The 17,529-nt window shown below is 34.5% G+C and overlaps 1 non-coding gene across 1 annotated transcript; it reads right to left on the bottom strand.

Annotated features, from left to right (window-relative positions):
• Positions 1 to 981: 981 nt before the first annotated feature.
• LOC112100418 lies at positions 982 to 1,088 on the bottom strand. The gene has a single exon (XR_002906790.1). It is a non-coding gene; the product is annotated as a small nucleolar RNA R71 (small nucleolar RNA).
• Positions 1,089 to 17,529: the final 16,441 nt, after the last annotated feature.

Raw genomic sequence — 17,529 nt, 5'->3', positions numbered from 1 at the left:
TCATTTCCATTAAATTCTTTTTACACAATTCATCTAATTTACTTTATTACTGCATTATTTTATTAAAATTGTTAATTTTGGTAGTAATCAACTTTAATTAGATTTCACTTTAGATAAAAGAAGTTTGCATTATCGTGATTGCTGTATCATTTCGAGTAACATTAGTCCCTGTGGAGACAATCTTGAATATTTATTACTTTTATTACTTGTTGTGTAGACTTGCGCATGACATCAATAGCAATTGAGTTAAAATAATCAACAAGTTTTTGGCACCGTTGTCAGGGATTGATTGTTTATTTTCGAAGTGTAATGTTAACCTTGATAGTGCCAACTTGATTTAATTTGTTCTATTTATTGACAAATCAAGACTTGTATGCACAAAGACAGACCTGTTGAATTTCAATTTGATCCTGAGATTGAGAGGACTATAAGAAGATTGAGAAGAGAGCAAAAAAAATTTAAAAACTGCTTCAGAAATGGACAACTTGCAAGATGTAGGAAACTTGGATCCTCACGGGCCACTGCAACTGTCAATGTTCAAGAGGGGCAAAATGGACACGTTAATCAGAGACAACCAGACAGCAACAATATCATTTACATGGCAGATGACAGAGAAAGGGATATAAGAGATTATGTTGTGTTAACTTCTCAAGTTGTACATCCTAGAATAGTCAGACCTAAAGTGGAAGCCGCCAAATTTGAACTTAAACCAGTAATATTCAAATGCTGCAAACAGTGGGTCAATTTAATAAACTGCCATATGAAGATCCTCACCTCCATCTTAAATTGTTTTTGGAAGTAAGTGATGCTTTTAAAATTATTGGAGCAACGCAAGATGCTTTGAGACTGATGCTCTTTCCTTACTCCTTAAAAGATCGAGCAAGAGCATGTTTGAATTCCTTACCATCTGATTTAATCACTACATTGAATGACTTGGCTGAAAAATTTTTAATAAAATATTTTTCACCAACCAAGAATGTAAAATTGCGGAATGAGATCACCTCTTTTAACTAACTTGAAGATGAGAACTTGTATTAGGCTTAGGAGAGATTTAAAGAGTTGCTCAGAAGATGTCCTCATCATGGCATTCCCTGTTGCATACAGCTAGAAACCTTTTACGATTGGTTGAATCCAAGTACGAGATTGATGGTTGATGCTTCAGCAAATAGAGCCATATGATCTAAATCTTACACTAAAACCTATGAAATTTTGGAGAGAATTTCCAATAATAATTATCTGTGGCCATCAACTAGACAAACTGTAACAAGAGGAGTAGCATGGGTACATAACATTGATGCAATTACAGCACTGTCAGCTCAAGTAACATCATTGACTAACATGGTAAAAACCAGACTTCTGCTCCTGCAGCAGTAAAGCAAGTTGCTGAATTATCTTGTGTGTATTGTGGTGAGGAGCACGTATTTGACAACTGTCTAGGGAATGCAGCATCAGTAAACTATGTGGGCAACTTTAACTGATAGCCCCAAAACAACCCATATTCAAGTACTTACAACCCTAGATGGAAACAACACCCAAATTTCTCATGGAGCAATCAAAATCAACATGCTCCAGCACCCAATGGGCAGAAAAAATAGGCTCAACTGTTGTGCAAATTTTAGTGAACTCGCAAGCGCACGAATCTATTGTAGAATAGATTAATGGTGACGAGTGTCGATCCCACAAGGAGGTGGATTTTAATTACGTGTAGAATTAAATTTTCTATGTGGGTGGTTGGATTTGTGGTGAAAATGATTTGGACTATCCTAAAATTTGAATGAAAATGGCAAGAATAAATTGAAGAGAAATCTATTAAAATTGAGGTGCTTGGGTATCTGGATCTGCATCAACATGGTCCATGGGCTAAATATTCCTTATTAATGTTAATTAAATCATTAGGGGGTTTCCACACCTCATGAACCACACTCTAATCAATATAGTGCTAAGGGCTTATCGTGCTAAATAATAATAACCTTGTACTAGGGAACTGGTGAAACCAGGGCGGTATCTAGACAAGATTATTACTATTTGTCGACAAAAAGTCAAAACATCCACAATAATTAGAGGGGAAGAGAAAGTAAATTTACTAAATAAAGCCCATGGCATATGTTGAGACTTCACCTTCAACCCAAGCTTGAAAGGAAATTAGCTACTCATAATTGAACTAGGGGTAAAATGAGAATTTATTAAAAATATAGAAAATACAAGATGGAGAAAGAATGATAGAAAATAGAGCCCAAAAATGGATTCAGGGATGCCAAATTAGGGGGGAGAGCCCCCTTTTTATAGATACATTGAGTAAATCATTGTCATCGGATTAAAAACATTTCGGACGCTCAGGATTGCGCCACGTTATCAGTCAACAGTACGCGGTTTCAATAGTAACACGGTTTGACCACGTGGTTTGAATAGTGGCGCGGTTTGGTTGAAAATAATCCTGTGTATATGCATGTACTGTACGCGAGATTTTTGGTCCACTAATATGCTGCCATGTCACTGATCAACAGTACATAAGAATTTTAGTCCAATAGGATCGTGACACCTCATCAGTTAATGTCACTTCATCGGCTAACGCCACGTTATCGATCCGTCTATGTGAACAGTATCGTGAACACTAATGAAAACAGTACCGTACATGAGAGCAATGCCATTTTTCCTTTTATACTCCTCCTAAAGTTTTCGACTATCTTGAGTTCAAAAGTGATGTCCGTTTTATTGTTTGAACTCTCGTTCATTGTAAAATGACTATGATGCCCCTAAAATACATAAAATACATAAAATACTTAATTAAAATAAAACACACATAATTAAATTACAAGAGACTAAAATACATAAAAGTAGAAGTGTTCGTAAGACTTGAAATGTAAAATGATGATTTTCTCCTTTATAAATATACACTTTCTAACACTCAACATACCCTACAATCAGCTTATTGCTAGTCCCTAGCAAATAAAGCAAAAACAAAATTCAAACCAAAAATATTTTTTTTTATTAAAAAAAACTCGTTTTTATTCAATCAGACTAATGATAGCAATCAAATAAAAGAATACACATTATCTCCAGTCTAAAGAAACATCACACCTATATCAACCATACACATGAATCAGCCCAGTAGACTTTGTCACAACTACTTTCAAGAATGACGTGTTAAACCCCAAAGTCTCACTGGAAATAGTGACACTCTCACAAAGAAATTAAACCCAATAAAAATAGTCACTCAATGAATGCTAAATTTGAGAGAAAATAATATAGAAGTAATATCACACGCTCTCACCAAGATGAAAGAAATTTGGCCACAGCTTAAAAATAACACGATCTCAAGTCAAAATGCTAGTCAACCCAATGTATTATTTATTTTTACTTTTTATTTTTATTTTTATTTTTTTTATGCATCACTACATTTTTTTAGCCCATATATCTAGCTTCTACTTCAGACTATACCTTCCTAAAATCAAGAAGGACTTTTATTAGGATGTAACGTAGGCTAAGGACATGGCTAACAAATGAAGGAAAATAGGAAAAACAAAATATATGTTTGAGAAAAAAAAGAGATATTTTAGAAATTACAAGGTGCATTTCACTTATTTATTATTATTTTTTTCTTCTTTTTTTTTTACAACAACTTTTTTTTGTTTTGCTTTTTTTTGGCACAACGTTACTGAACAAAATAGTTATTTATTTTTTTCTCAAACATAAATAGGTGATGGAACTTGTAAGATATCAGGTAATACTCCAAATTGAAGTAGGTCAAGATGATAAGTTAACAAAGAAATTTTTTTTTAAAGCCTCAAAAGGGTTAACTATGGATTTTTCACAAAATGGATGGCTAGAAAGGCTCAAACGGGTCAAAGATGACATTTCTATCATCTTTTAGGGCTCTAAATAATCTTCCATATCTACTAGTTAGACGAACCACAAGATGTAGCAACACATATTTTTTCTCTTTTTTTTTATTTTATTTAACTTTTTTTTAAGGATTGACTCAAAGGAAATCTAAAGATCATGTATAAAATAATAAACTACTAAGTTGTATGAAGAATGGGCAAAAAGGGTTATTCTCCAAGAAAAATGATAGGTGTTGTGCAAATTTTATTGAACTCGCAAGTGCACGAATCTATTGTAGAATAGATCAATGGTGACGAGTGTCGATCCCACGAGGAGGTGGATTTTAATTATATGTAGAATTAATTTTGTATGAGGGTGGTTGGATTTGTTGTGAAAGTGACTTTAGATTATCCTAAAATTGGATTTTAAATGGCGAGAATAAATTGAATAGAAATTTATTGAAATAACGTACTTGGGTATCTGGATCCGTATCAACATGCACCATGGGCTAAATATTCCTTATTAATGCCAATTAAATCACGAGGAGGGAATCTACACCTCATGAACCACACTCTAATCAATATGGTGCTAAGGGCTTATCGTGCCAAATAATAATGACCTTATACTAGGGAGCCGGTGAAACCATGGTAGTATCTAGACAAGCTTATTATTATTTGTCGACGAGAAGTCAAAACATCCACAAAAACTAGAGGAGAAGAGAAAATAAATTTATCAAATAAAGCCCATGACACATGTTGAGACCTCACCTTCAACCCAAGCTTGAAAGAAAATTAGCTACTCATAATTGAATTAAGGGTAAAATGGGAATTTATTAAAATACATAGAAAATACAAGATGGAGAAGGAATTACAGAAGATGGAGTCCAAAAATGGATTCAGCGATATCAAATTAGGGGGGGAGACCCCCTTTTTATAAATATATTGAGTAAATCATGGCCATCGGATTAAAAACAGTTTGGATGCTCAGGATTGCACCACGTCATCAATCAACAGTACGCGGTTTGACCACGCGGTTTGAACAGTGACATGGTTTGACCCGGCTTGACCAGTAACGCGGTTTAGTTAAAAATAATCATGTGTATATGCATGTACCGTACGCGCAATTTTTTGGTCCACTAACATGCTGCCACGTCACCAATCAACAGTGCATAAGAATTTTAGTCTAATAAGATCGTGACACCTCATCAGTCAATGCCACATCATCGGTCAATGCCACATCATTGATCCGTCTATGTAAACAGTGTTGTGAACAGTAACGTAGACAGTACCGTACATGTGAACAATGCTATTTTTCCTTTTATGCTCCTCCTAAAGTTTTCGACCGTCCTGAGTTCAAAAGTGATGTCCATTTTGCCGTCTAATCTCTCGTTCATTGTGAAATGACTATGATGCCCCTAAAATACATAAAATACTTAATTATAATACAACACACATAATTAAATGACAAGAAGTTTAAATACATAAAAGTAAAGATGTTAGTAAACCTTGAAGTGTAAAATGATGATTTTCTCCTTTATAAATATACATTTTCTAACACTCAACACACCCCCCAGCCAGCTTATTGCTAGTTCCTAGCAAATAAAGCGAAAATAAAATTCAAATCCAAAATGATTTTTTTTTAAACAATTATGTTTATTCAATTAGATTAATGATAGTAATCAAATAAAAGTATAAGCATTATCTCTAGTCTAAAGAAACATCACACCCACATCAACCATCCACATGAATCAGCCCAGTGGACTTTGTCATAGCTACTTTTAAGAATGACATGTCAAACCCCAAAATCTCACTCGAAGTAATGACATTCTCACAAAGAAATTAAACCCAATAAAAATAGTCACTCCAATGAATGGTAATTGAGAGAAAATAATAAAGAAGTGATATCATATGCCCTTATCGAGATGAAAGAAATATGCCCTCAGCTTAGACATAATACGATCTCAAGTCAAATAAAAATGCTAGTCAACTCAATTTATTGATTTAATAATATTTTTTTATGCACCACTACATCTTTTTAGCCCATATAACTAGCTTGTACTTCAGACTATAGTTCTCTAAAATCAAGAAGGACTTTTATTAGGATGTAACGTAGGCTAGGGACATGGCTAACAAAAGAGGGGAAATAAGGAAAACAAAGTGTATGTTTGAGAAAAATGCAGAGATTTTTATTTTTTTTTTGGAAGTTGCAAGGTGGATTTCACCTATTATTGTTATTTTTTTTAAACAACAATTTTTGTTTTTTTTTTCTTTTGTTTGGTACAACGTCACTGAACAAAATAATTATTTACATTTTTCTCAAACATAAATAGGTGGTAGAATTTATAAGACATCGGGTAATACTCCAAATCGGAGTGGGTCAAGATGATAAGTTGGCAAAGAATTTTTTTTTTTTAAAGGCTCAAAAGGGTTAACTGTGGATATTTCACAAAAGAGATGGCTAAAAAGGCTCAAACAGATCAAAGATGGACTTTTCATCATTTTTTAGGGCTCTAAATAATCTTCCATATCTACTAGTTAGATGGGCCTCTAAATGTAGCAACACATTTTTCATTTTTTTAATTTTACAACAATTTTTTTTATTTTAAGAGTTAACTTAAAAGAAATCTAGAGATCGTGTATAAAATAATAAACTGCTAAGCTGTATGAAGAATGGGCAAAAGGGTTACTCTTCAAGAAAAATGATAGGCTCACAAACTCACTTGGTATTTATTATGACATGTTCATTTCTTGAAGCAACTCATATTTGTCTCCGACATCAACATGTAGAGTAGCAAACATGGCGTAACATCATTTAAGACCAAGGATAATACAAATACTAAAATTTGAAATTCATCATGTCATCCAATGTTAAAATAAATCACACAATTTTTTTTTAAACAACATTCTACCCCCCAACCTATTCTAAGTATGAAAGGAAAATATGCATGCAGAAATATGAAAATGATGTAGAAAAACTAATTAGAAAAGTTACACTTAAAATGGTAAAAAAAAATATTTTTTTAACTAAGAAGATGCGTTTCTAGAGGTATTATACTCCATATTCAGCCATCTTCGACTCAAAAAATTTTTTGAAAGTGTATATTTATAAAAGAGAAATTAGAAAGAAAAAGAAAAATGATTGTAAAAAAAATTAATAAAGAAAAAGAAAATATCTGAAATTTTTGTTTTGTTTTTTTTTTTAACGAAGAAGATGCGTTTCTAGATTAACTACACTCCATATTCAGCCATCTTCAACACAAAAAGTTAGCAACAGTTAATTTCTACAACAAAAAATTAGTAAAAACTTAACCAAGATTCCACAATTGTCGACTATTCCCTCCCCCCAACCAGAATGAAACATTGTCCTCAATATTTTAAAGGAAAGAAGTAGAGTTTAGAAGACATCACCTGGGTGGTGCAATACAGAAGAAAATATTTACAGGCGAAGAGTTAAATCTAATTTGTACTTCTTACTGCGGTTACTGTTACCATCATTATTTAGATGCTCCAACACAAAGGTCCAGGGGTCTGGCTCCGGTTTATAAGCTTGTAACAGATCAAGTAGCTCATTAGCAGTGTGAGCACAAATAAAAAGTTTTTTCGCTGTGGAAGGAATAAAATAGTTTTTTATTGCATGGTTAAGAAATGCGATAAAGCCATCATAAAAATTATTGACATTTAACAAACCGATGGGTTTCTAGTGAATGTGCAGATGGGCCCAAGATACTAGTGTGATAAGTGCCTCTAGTGTTGCAAGATCTCCTGGAAGGAAAATAAAAGCATCAGCATGATTAAGCATTTCGATTATTATTTCTTACATACCTGAGACGACTAACTCTTCTCCAGTCGGTGAGTCAGAAAAACTGCCCAAAGATTTTAGGGCTCTTGGGATGATGCCTAACACTTGTCTTCCTCTGACGAAAGCAGCTTCTGAGACCAATTTTGATAACCCTCGGTTACCTCCTCCATACACCAAGTGTAGTTTTCTCTCTGCTATGCTTCGATCAAGATCTATGGCTGCCTCAACGAACTCTTTTTGTTTGCCATAGTTAAATCCAAAAAGCACACAAATGTTCTTGAATTGTCTATTAGGAGTAGCTGGCATTGGAATATTTCTCAAAAATAATTTGTGAGTGCTTAACAAAAAGTCATATTTAAGAATCTTGGTGACAGTGGGTCACAACTGTGTATGAAGTGGCATCTCAGTGTCAAATAACGCGTAAAACACATGGCTCGCGAGTCAAAAAGGAAACAATAAAAAGAAAAAGAAACAATGATAAAATAAAATTATTAAAGACAATAATGGAAAAGATAAAACAATAGTGAAATAAAATAACAGTGAAGTAAAAGGATATTTACAGGTAGTTGCGACTGTGGCTCACATCTTCCTCTGGTTTTATGTTTAGAAACAGCTTGAACGCCCTCTATGGGTCGAGGATAGGCTTCCCATCCAGTTTTCTTATAAACTGGCAAACATGGTCGTTTATAGTCAGATTCCTGAGACTATATTGTGCATGCTCTTTCTGGAATAATGGCCATAACTGGAGAATCGCTCCTTGCACATATCCACTGAGATGCGTTTCAAGAGACAGAAGGATATCATCTAATGACTCCTTATTCAAGCCATTCCTAATGAATTGAATCTTATCTTCCCTGTTATCAGACACCATTCCTAAAGAACATGGGTTTTTATTGCATCTCATTCTGGCACATTTATGACAAGCAACAGAAATTCTTCGAGCTCTTCATTTTCTTGCATAATTTCCTTTACCACAACCAGGTATGTATGCAATAAATTTTGGAGGTAACTCACCTGCCAATCATACTTTAGCCTCGATTAACCAACGGATGTCAGCAGGTATGTTATTTCTCATAAGTAATTGCATGCGTTTGGACCGAGATTTATAGATTGTAAGGAGGCATTCTGAGAAAGTGAAGGGAATCGATTGTGAAGCTTTGCTAGAATCTCGTTTTTGTCCATACCTTGGCCTCAGAATATCAGTTATTATGGGAAATTGAAGTAACCGACTTGATTGTCACGAAGTACCGTTATCCGTCACTTCACCGGGGTAACAAACTAAAGCACACAAATAGAAAAACAAATTAAAACACACAAAGAAAATTAAAATCGTCCTCTTATTGAATTTACCTCAAGCTCCAACTGGATGTTGTAGACACTTCTCTCAATGTCTCTGAGTTGGCTCTCTAAATCCTCAATATAGGATACTAACTCTGGTGGTTGCAGAGCCCAAATACGATGTGTTTTATCAAATCTGCCTTTTGAGATGAGATTTTACACATTGAAGTGGTTTAAGAATGTTCATAAAGATTTGTTTAGCTATGGTACTCATGATTAACAATGATAAGAGAAAACTTAATGGTTAAACAAACACACTTATACAAAAATAATTTCAATTAGCAAAAGAATAATAAAAAGAAAGAAAGAAAAAAATCAAATCACCGAAAAAAAAAACTCAGTTCAAATCTGGTGGGTCACTCAAATTTATTTCGGTATCTTCTCCATGTGGTTGGTACTCTAGATATGGCTTTAATCTTTGACCATTAACTTTAAACGTGACATCGTTCTTTGCGTCCTTAATTTCAATTGCCCCATGTGAAAAAACAGTGTGAACAATAAAAGGGCCAGACCAACGAGAGCGTAACTTACCTGGGAATAGGTGCAAGCGAGAATTGAATAAAAGCACTTTCTGACCTGAAGTGAACGATTTTCTCATAATTTGCTTGTCATAGAAGACTTTCATTCGTTGCTTGTAAATCTTGGCATTTTCGTATGCATCATTACGAATTTCTTCAAGTTCTGCCGGCTGTAATATTCTTTCTGAGCTGGCTTGCTACATGTCAAAGTTGAATTTCTTGATGACCCAATATGCACGATACTCGAGTTCTACAGGTAGGTGGCAAGCTTTTCAATACACTAGCCTGTAGGGTGACATCCCACTCGGAGTCTTGAAAGCCGTTCTATATGCCCATAATGCATCATCAAATCTTAACGACTAATCTTTTATGTCCGGCTTCACCGTCTTTTCTAATATGTGCTTTATTTCTCGATTGGAGATCTCAACTTGGCCACTAGTTTGCAGATGATATGGGGTCGCCACTTTGTGAGTGATTGAATAATTTGTCAAAAGAGCTTCACTGATTATTGCTCAAGAGAATCCAAAGCGTGAAACAATGTTACTTTTTAAAAATCCTATCACCACCTTGTGATCATTGGTTCTACATGGACTTGCTTCTACCCATTTCGATACGTAGTCAACAACAACTAATATGTATTGATGGCCAAAAGAAAGGGGAAAAAGTCTCATTAAGTCGATACCCCATACGTAAAAAATCTCAACTACTAAATTTAGATTTAGTGGCATCATGTTCCTTCGTGTAATGCTCCCCATTCGTTGACACCTATCACATGAAGAATAGAAAGTGTAAGCGTTTCGAAATATAGTTGGCCAATAGAACCACATTGTAAAACTTTAGTCGTTATTTTCTTAGCACTGAAATGGCCTTCACAAGCTTGTTCATGGCAGAATGAAAGAATATTTTGAATTTTATTTTCTAGGACACATCATCTAATAATTTGATCTGCACAATACTTGAACAAATAAGGGTCATCCCAAAAGAAATTCTTTATTTCTGCAAAAAAATTGGCTTTGTCTTGCTTGGTCTAATGATCTGGAAGTTGACCTGTAACAAGATAATTCACGATGTCAGCATACAATGGTAATACTTCCACACTCATCAATTGTTCATCTGGAAATGACTCATTCAATGTTAATGACTCTGTAATTGTGTCAAAATGAAGACGAGAGAGATGGTCAGCCACAACATTCTTTGTGCCTTTCTTATCTTTAAATTCCAAGTCGAATTCCTGTAAAAGTAACACCCAACAAATTAATCTAGCTTTTCATCTTTCTTTGTGAGAAGATATTTAAGAGCAGCATGATCTGTGAATATAATTATTTTATAACCAATGAGATAAGATCGAAATTTTTCTAATGCAAACACTACTGCTAACATTTCTTTTTCAGTAGTTGAATAGTTCAACTGTGCATCAGTCAACGTCATACTAGCATAGTAAATAACATGGGGAATTCGATCAACTCTTTGTCCTAACACTGCTCCTACTACATAATCAAATGCATCACACATGAGTTCAAATGGTAAGCTCCAGTTTGGGGGCTGAATGATGGGTGATGGTGTCAACAATTGCTTTAGTTTTTCAAATGCGACAAGACATGAATCATTAAAGACAAAAGGTACATCTTTAGCAAGTAGATTGCATAAGGGTCTAGAAACTTTGCTAAAATCTTTAATGAAACGTCTATAAAAACCAGCATGCCCAAGGAAATATCTTATTTCTCTGACTGTTTTGGGTTGAGAAAGATTAGAAATGAGATCCACCTTGGCTTTGCCAACCTCAATACCTTTGCTCGAAATGATGTGACCGAGAACAATACCTTGTTTTACTATAAAATGACACTTCTCCTAATTTAAGACTAAGTTCTTCTCGATACATCTCTGCAAAATTAGTGTTAGATGATGTAAACATTGATTAAACGAGTCAACAAAGACATAAAAATCATCCATAAAGACTTCAAGGAATTGTTCAACCATTTTAGAAAAAATGCTTAACATGCATTATTGAAATGTAGCAGGTGCATTACATAATCCAAATGGCATCCTCCTATATGCAAAAGTGCCAAAAGGGCAAGTGAAAGTGATTTTCTCTTAATCTTTTGGTGCTATAGAAATCTGATTATATCCTGAGTAGCCATCTAGAAAATAATAAAATTCATGGCCTGCCAATCTATCAAGCATTTGATCGATAAATGGTAAAGGAAAATGGTCTTTACGTGTGACATAATTCAACTTTCTATAATCAATGCATATACGCCATCATGTAGTCACTCTAGTGGGTATCAATTCATTATCAGCATTCGTAACTACTGTGACTCCTGACTTTTTAGGGACAACTTGTACAGGACTGACCCATGAACTATCAAAAATTAGGTAAATGATACCTACATCTAATAGCTTAAGGACTTCAGTTGTAACAACTTCTTTCATGTTAGGATTTAACCGACGTTGTACTTCTCTAGTAGGTTTAGCATTTTCATCAAGGTAAATGTAATGTATGCAGTCTACTGGGTTTATACCTTTGTTGTCTGCTATGGTCCATCCTAATGCTCCTTTATGCTCTTTTAAAACATCCAACTTACCTTTTTGTTCGTCGTTTAAGGATGATGAAATGATTACCAGTAGAAAGCTTTCTTCTCCCAAAAACGCATATTCCAATGTGGTGGGTAATGGTTCAAGCTCGAGTTTTGGTGGTGATTCTGATGATGGAATGAGTTTCTTCTCTGATGGTGATAGTTGTTCAACTCTTAACTTCCATTTATTAGTGTCCATGGATGGTGCTGAGTTAAGTAGGGCGTTGACCTCATCGACCGATCTGTCAATATCAAAATCCAAACCAAAGTGAGTTAAACATGTTTGTAAAGGATCATCACTAAGGTTTGAAAGAAAAGTGTCATCAACTAATGCTTCAAGTAAATCCGCATCAACAATTCCATCATCTGCATTGTGAGGTTGTTTAGCAATGTTGAAAATGTTTAGCTCCATAGTCATGTTGCCAAAGGACAACTTCATATTTCCAATCCTGCATTGAATATAAGCATCAGCAGTTGCCAAGAAAGGTCGGCATAGGATAATGGGGATGTGCTTTCTTGAATCCTGGATTGGTTGAGTGTCAATTACAATGAAATCAACAAGAAAATAAAACTTGTCTTTCGGGATAAGCACGTCCTCCACAATACCACGTGGCATTTTCGTGGATCGATCTGCAAGCTGTAACACCACTGGAGTTGGGTGTAATTCTCTCAGTCCAAGTTTTACAAATACTGAATAAGGCAACAAATTTACATTAGCTCCTAAATCCAACAAAGCATTATCAATTGTGTGGTTCCCTATACAACATTAGATAGTGGGAGAGCCTGGGTCTTTGAATTTTAGGGAAATTTTGTGTTGGAGTATAGAACTAACATTTTCTGTTAAAAAAACCCTCTTTTGAACGTGAATGTTTCTCTTTTTAGTACAAATGTCTTTAAGAAACTTGGCATAAGATGGAACTTGTTTTATAGCATCAAGTAAAGGGATGTTAATACTTACCTGTTTGAAGATCTCAAAAATCTCACCTGTGGATTTTTCTTTCTTTTCTTTAGCTAACCTCTGAGAAAATAGAGCTTTGGAAACATATTCTCGTGGGCTAGTTTCTTCTTTCTCTTCTGATGGTGAGTCCTTAACATTCACAGGTACAATTTAATTTTCTTTTGTCACCGGCATCTCTACTTTGTTGTCGACTTCTTTTCCTTTTCGCAAGGTCATGACTGCTTTGACCTCTCCATGCTGCTGTGGTGAACTGGTACTTTCTTCACGCACTCCTTTAGGATTAAACACTGGTTGACTTGAAAATTTACCTTTCTCAACAGTCATTGCCAAAGTTTGAACTGAAGAAGCAAGTTGTCCTGCCATTTTCTCGAGGCTTGAAACTGATTGGGCTTGTGAGTTGAAGCCTGCTCTCATCTCATTTCGTAGTTCAGTAATGGTGCAGTTCTGTTGCTCGATATGGAGTGAGTAACATTCTTGAAATTCTGGAATGTATCCTCTCATGGTCTGGGTTTAGAGTAGTTCTGGTTCTAATTGTATGGTCTAAATGGTGGCTGAAGGCCTTGAGGAATTTGAGGAATTGGTTGCATTGGTGGAGCTGGAGCTGCTGGTCCATTCTATTGGAATCCTTGAGACCATGAAAAATTTAGGTGGTCTCTCCATCCAGGGTTATATGTGTTGGAGTATGGGTTGTAATTAGATGGTTTTCTCATTACACCTATGGCATTGGATTGATCTAAATATGAGTCATGGTCATTTGGCTCTGTTGATTTAGCAGTCGATAACGATACTATTTGTCGAGAGAGGCCTTCAATTATCGCTTTGACTTCTTTAATTTCTAAACTTGACTCGCCAATGTGAACCTCATTCACTCCTTTAATTCTTTTAGTATTCCTGACTGATCGACTCCATTGTTGGGAATTATCTGCTTGTCACTGGAAGCATTCCTAAATGTCTGATGCACGTTTTGACATTAGCTCTCCTCCACTTGTTGCCATTAGCCACTTTTGCACATGTGGCAATAATCTCTCCAAAAAGGATTGGCATTGGTGTCATTTCTCATACCCATGATGTGGACACTTCAAGAGTAGCCCATGGAATTGCTCCCATATTTTGAAAAACGGCTCGTCGTCTCTCTGGGTAAACTCCGAGATTTCCCTACGAATAGCATTGGTTTTATGCACTAGGAAGTATTTATTCAAAAATTTCATTACCATTTGTTCCCATGATGTAATACTATTAGCAGGCAATGTATTGAGCCATGAACGAGCTCGATCCTTTAAAGAAAATGGGAATAGTCTAAGTTTAACATCATCGTCTGAAAAAATTTCATATTTAAAAATTTGACAAATAGCATGAAAATCATTCAAATAATTATATGGGTCCTCATTTTCTAGGCCATAGAATGTTGGGAGACAATTTAGCACACTAGGTTTTAACTCAAAACTCCTAGCAGCTACATTTGGGTATCTTATGCATGATGTGCTCAAATTAGCTAAGGGACTAAAGTAGTTCTTAAATGGCCTCTTCTGTGGTGCTTGTTGTTGTTGCAAATCTTTTTCACTTTTATCTTTAATTACAACGTGTTTGTGTGTGTGAAGTGTGTTTTCAAGTTCAAGGTCTATAGGTTCAAGATTAGGTAATAATGACCTTCAACCATGCATGCAAAGAACACAAAAAATAGGAACAAAATAAATAAAAATAAAGAAGAAGGAGAAATTGTGGTACTAACCTTATCACGCTGTTAAAACATTTCTATAAAAACACACTAAAAAAATACGTGAAATAAATTGACTAAAAATAAATTAATAAGATAAACAAAAAATTACAAAGAGAAAAATATCTTGAAAATTAAATTATAGAATTTTTAAAGAAGAGAAAAAGAAAATAAATTCTTATCTCTAAATGCAGATTCACTTTTTTTTTCTTTTTTCTTTTTTCTTAAATAAAAAAATTACAAGAAAATAACTAAAAGAAATTATTTAAAAAAAATTAATTCTACAAATTAAAATGACTTACCTCCCCGGCAACGGCGCCAAAAACTTTCTGTGCAAATTTTATTGAACTCGCAAGTGCACGAATCTATTGTAAAATAGATTATGGTGACGAGTGTCGATCCCACAAGGAGGTGGATTTTAATTACGTATAGAATTAATTTTCTATGTAAGTGGTTGGATTTGTGGTGAAAATGATTTGGACTATCCTAAAACTTGAATGAAAATGGCGAGAATAAATTGAAGAGAAATCTATTGAAATTGAGGCACTTGGGTATTTGGATCTGCATCAACATGCTCCATGGGCTAAATATTCCTTATTAATGCCAATTAAATCATGAGGGGGGTTTTCACACCTCATGAACCTCACTCTAATTAATATGGTGCTAAGGGCTTATTGTGTTAAATAATAATAGTCTTGTACTAGAGAGTCGGTGAAATCAGGGCGGTATCTAGACAAGATTATTACTATTTGTCGACAAAAAGTCAAAACATCCATAATAATTAGAGGGGAAGAGAAAGTTAATTCACTAAATAAAGCCCATGGCACATGTTGAGACTTCACCTTCAACCCAAGCTTGAAAGGAAATTAGCTACTCATAATTGAACTAGGGGCAAAATGAGAATTTATTAAAATACATAAAAAATACAAGATGGAAAAAGACTTACAGAAAATGGAGCCCAAAAATGGATTCAGCAATGCCAAATTAGGGGGGGAGAGCCCCTTGTTTATAGATACATTGAGTAAATCATGGCCATTAGATTAAAAATATTTCGGACGCTCAGGATTGCGCCACATCATCAGTCAACAGTACGCGGTTTGAATAGTAACACGATTTGACCACGCGGTTTGAACAATGACGCGGTTTGGTTGAAAATAATCCTATGTATATGCATGTACCGTACGCGAGATTTTTGGTCCACTAATATACTGCCACGTCACCGATCAACAGTACGGAAGAATTTTAGTCCAATAGGATCGTGACACCTCATCAGTCAATACCACATCATCGGTCAATGCCACGTCATTGATCCGTTTATGTGAATAGTGTCGTGAACAGTAACGTAGACAATACTGTACATGTGAACAGTGCCATTTTTCCTTTTATGCTCCTCCTAAGATTTTCGACTGTCCTTAGTTCAAAAGCGATGTCCATTTTATTGTCTGAACTCTCTTTCATTGTAAAATGACCATGATGCCCTTAAAATACATAAAATACTTAATTAAAATAAAACACACATAATTAAATTACAAAAGACTAAAATACATAAAAATAGAAGTGTTAGTAAGACTTGAAATGTAAAATGACGATTTTCTTCTTTATAAATATACACTTTCTAACACTCAACATCAGCCACCTAATTTTCATCAGCAGAATCAAGGGCACAAGCACACTAGCCATGATCAAATAACCTCACTGGAAACACTTATTAAGGAATATATTGTGAAGAATGAAGCAATTGTGCAAAGTCAAGCTATATCTCTTGATTAGTATTAAAAATTATTTATTATCAAGCGATAATATGTTATTTTATGCTTATGTTATAATTTATATTTGTGTTTATGTAATATATTATGAATTATGAATTATGTTTTAAATATATTTAATTTTGTGTATTTTTATGTGTTTATTAGGAAAATTATTAATTTAACGTACTTCGAGGCTCCAAACAGATAAACGGAGGTCAAATTTGGATTCCGGAGGTCCGAAAACCTTAAGATCAGTCAAGATCGGCTTAAAATTAGGATTGTGTAAAAAAAGTTGACTTTTCCTGTTGACCGAGCACTGATTGGATGATGAAATAAGCTTACAATAGATATGAGTGCATGGGATAACTGGCAATCTTGACTAAATCTCAACCGTTCATGATTCAATGGCCATGATTGTGCCACGTGGCAATGGTTGGTGAAGCAAGTTGGAGGATCCGAATCTGTGTATTCGGGTCGACCCGATCCACCCATTAACCCGCCAAATCTCAACCGTTCTTTGGGCAAATCGGACGAATCAAATGATGCCATGTGTGATGTTGACTTTTGAAGTTTGACCAGCCATTGGATCTTGATCTAAGGGTTGTGAAGAGCACATGCATGAAGCCTATGATGGACCGCAAAGCACTGGATTATGAATTTATTTTTCTATAAATAGGGCCTCATTTTTATGTTTTAATCATTTCTCTACAACTCTCTTCTTCTCAAATTCTTTCCATCTCCTTGTAATCTTGATTTCCAGGTGTGTTTTTAATATTTTGTATAATTATTTTCATTAAATAATATTAGTTAGGGGAAGGTGAAACTCTTAAGAAATAAATATGATTTAATCAAATTCTATGTTTAATTTTATAAATTAAATTATTTTCTATTTAATTTTATACATGTTTTATATTTTGAAAATTTGATTTATTGTAGACAAACAAATGAATTTGGCACAATAAATTCTTAAGATCTTAATATAAGGCATGGTGAAATGGTATTTTGACTTATTGTAGACAAATTAAATTTTGGCACAATAAATACTTGATCCATCATAAAA

This window comes from Citrus clementina, unplaced genomic scaffold (genome assembly GCF_000493195.1).
Source record: "Citrus clementina cultivar Clemenules unplaced genomic scaffold, Citrus_clementina_v1.0 scaffold_3, whole genome shotgun sequence".
Classification (NCBI taxonomy): Eukaryota; Viridiplantae; Streptophyta; class Magnoliopsida; order Sapindales; family Rutaceae; genus Citrus; species Citrus x clementina.
The sequence above is the reverse complement of the archived record's forward strand: the minus strand, read 5'-3'. Positions and strand labels throughout refer to the sequence as shown.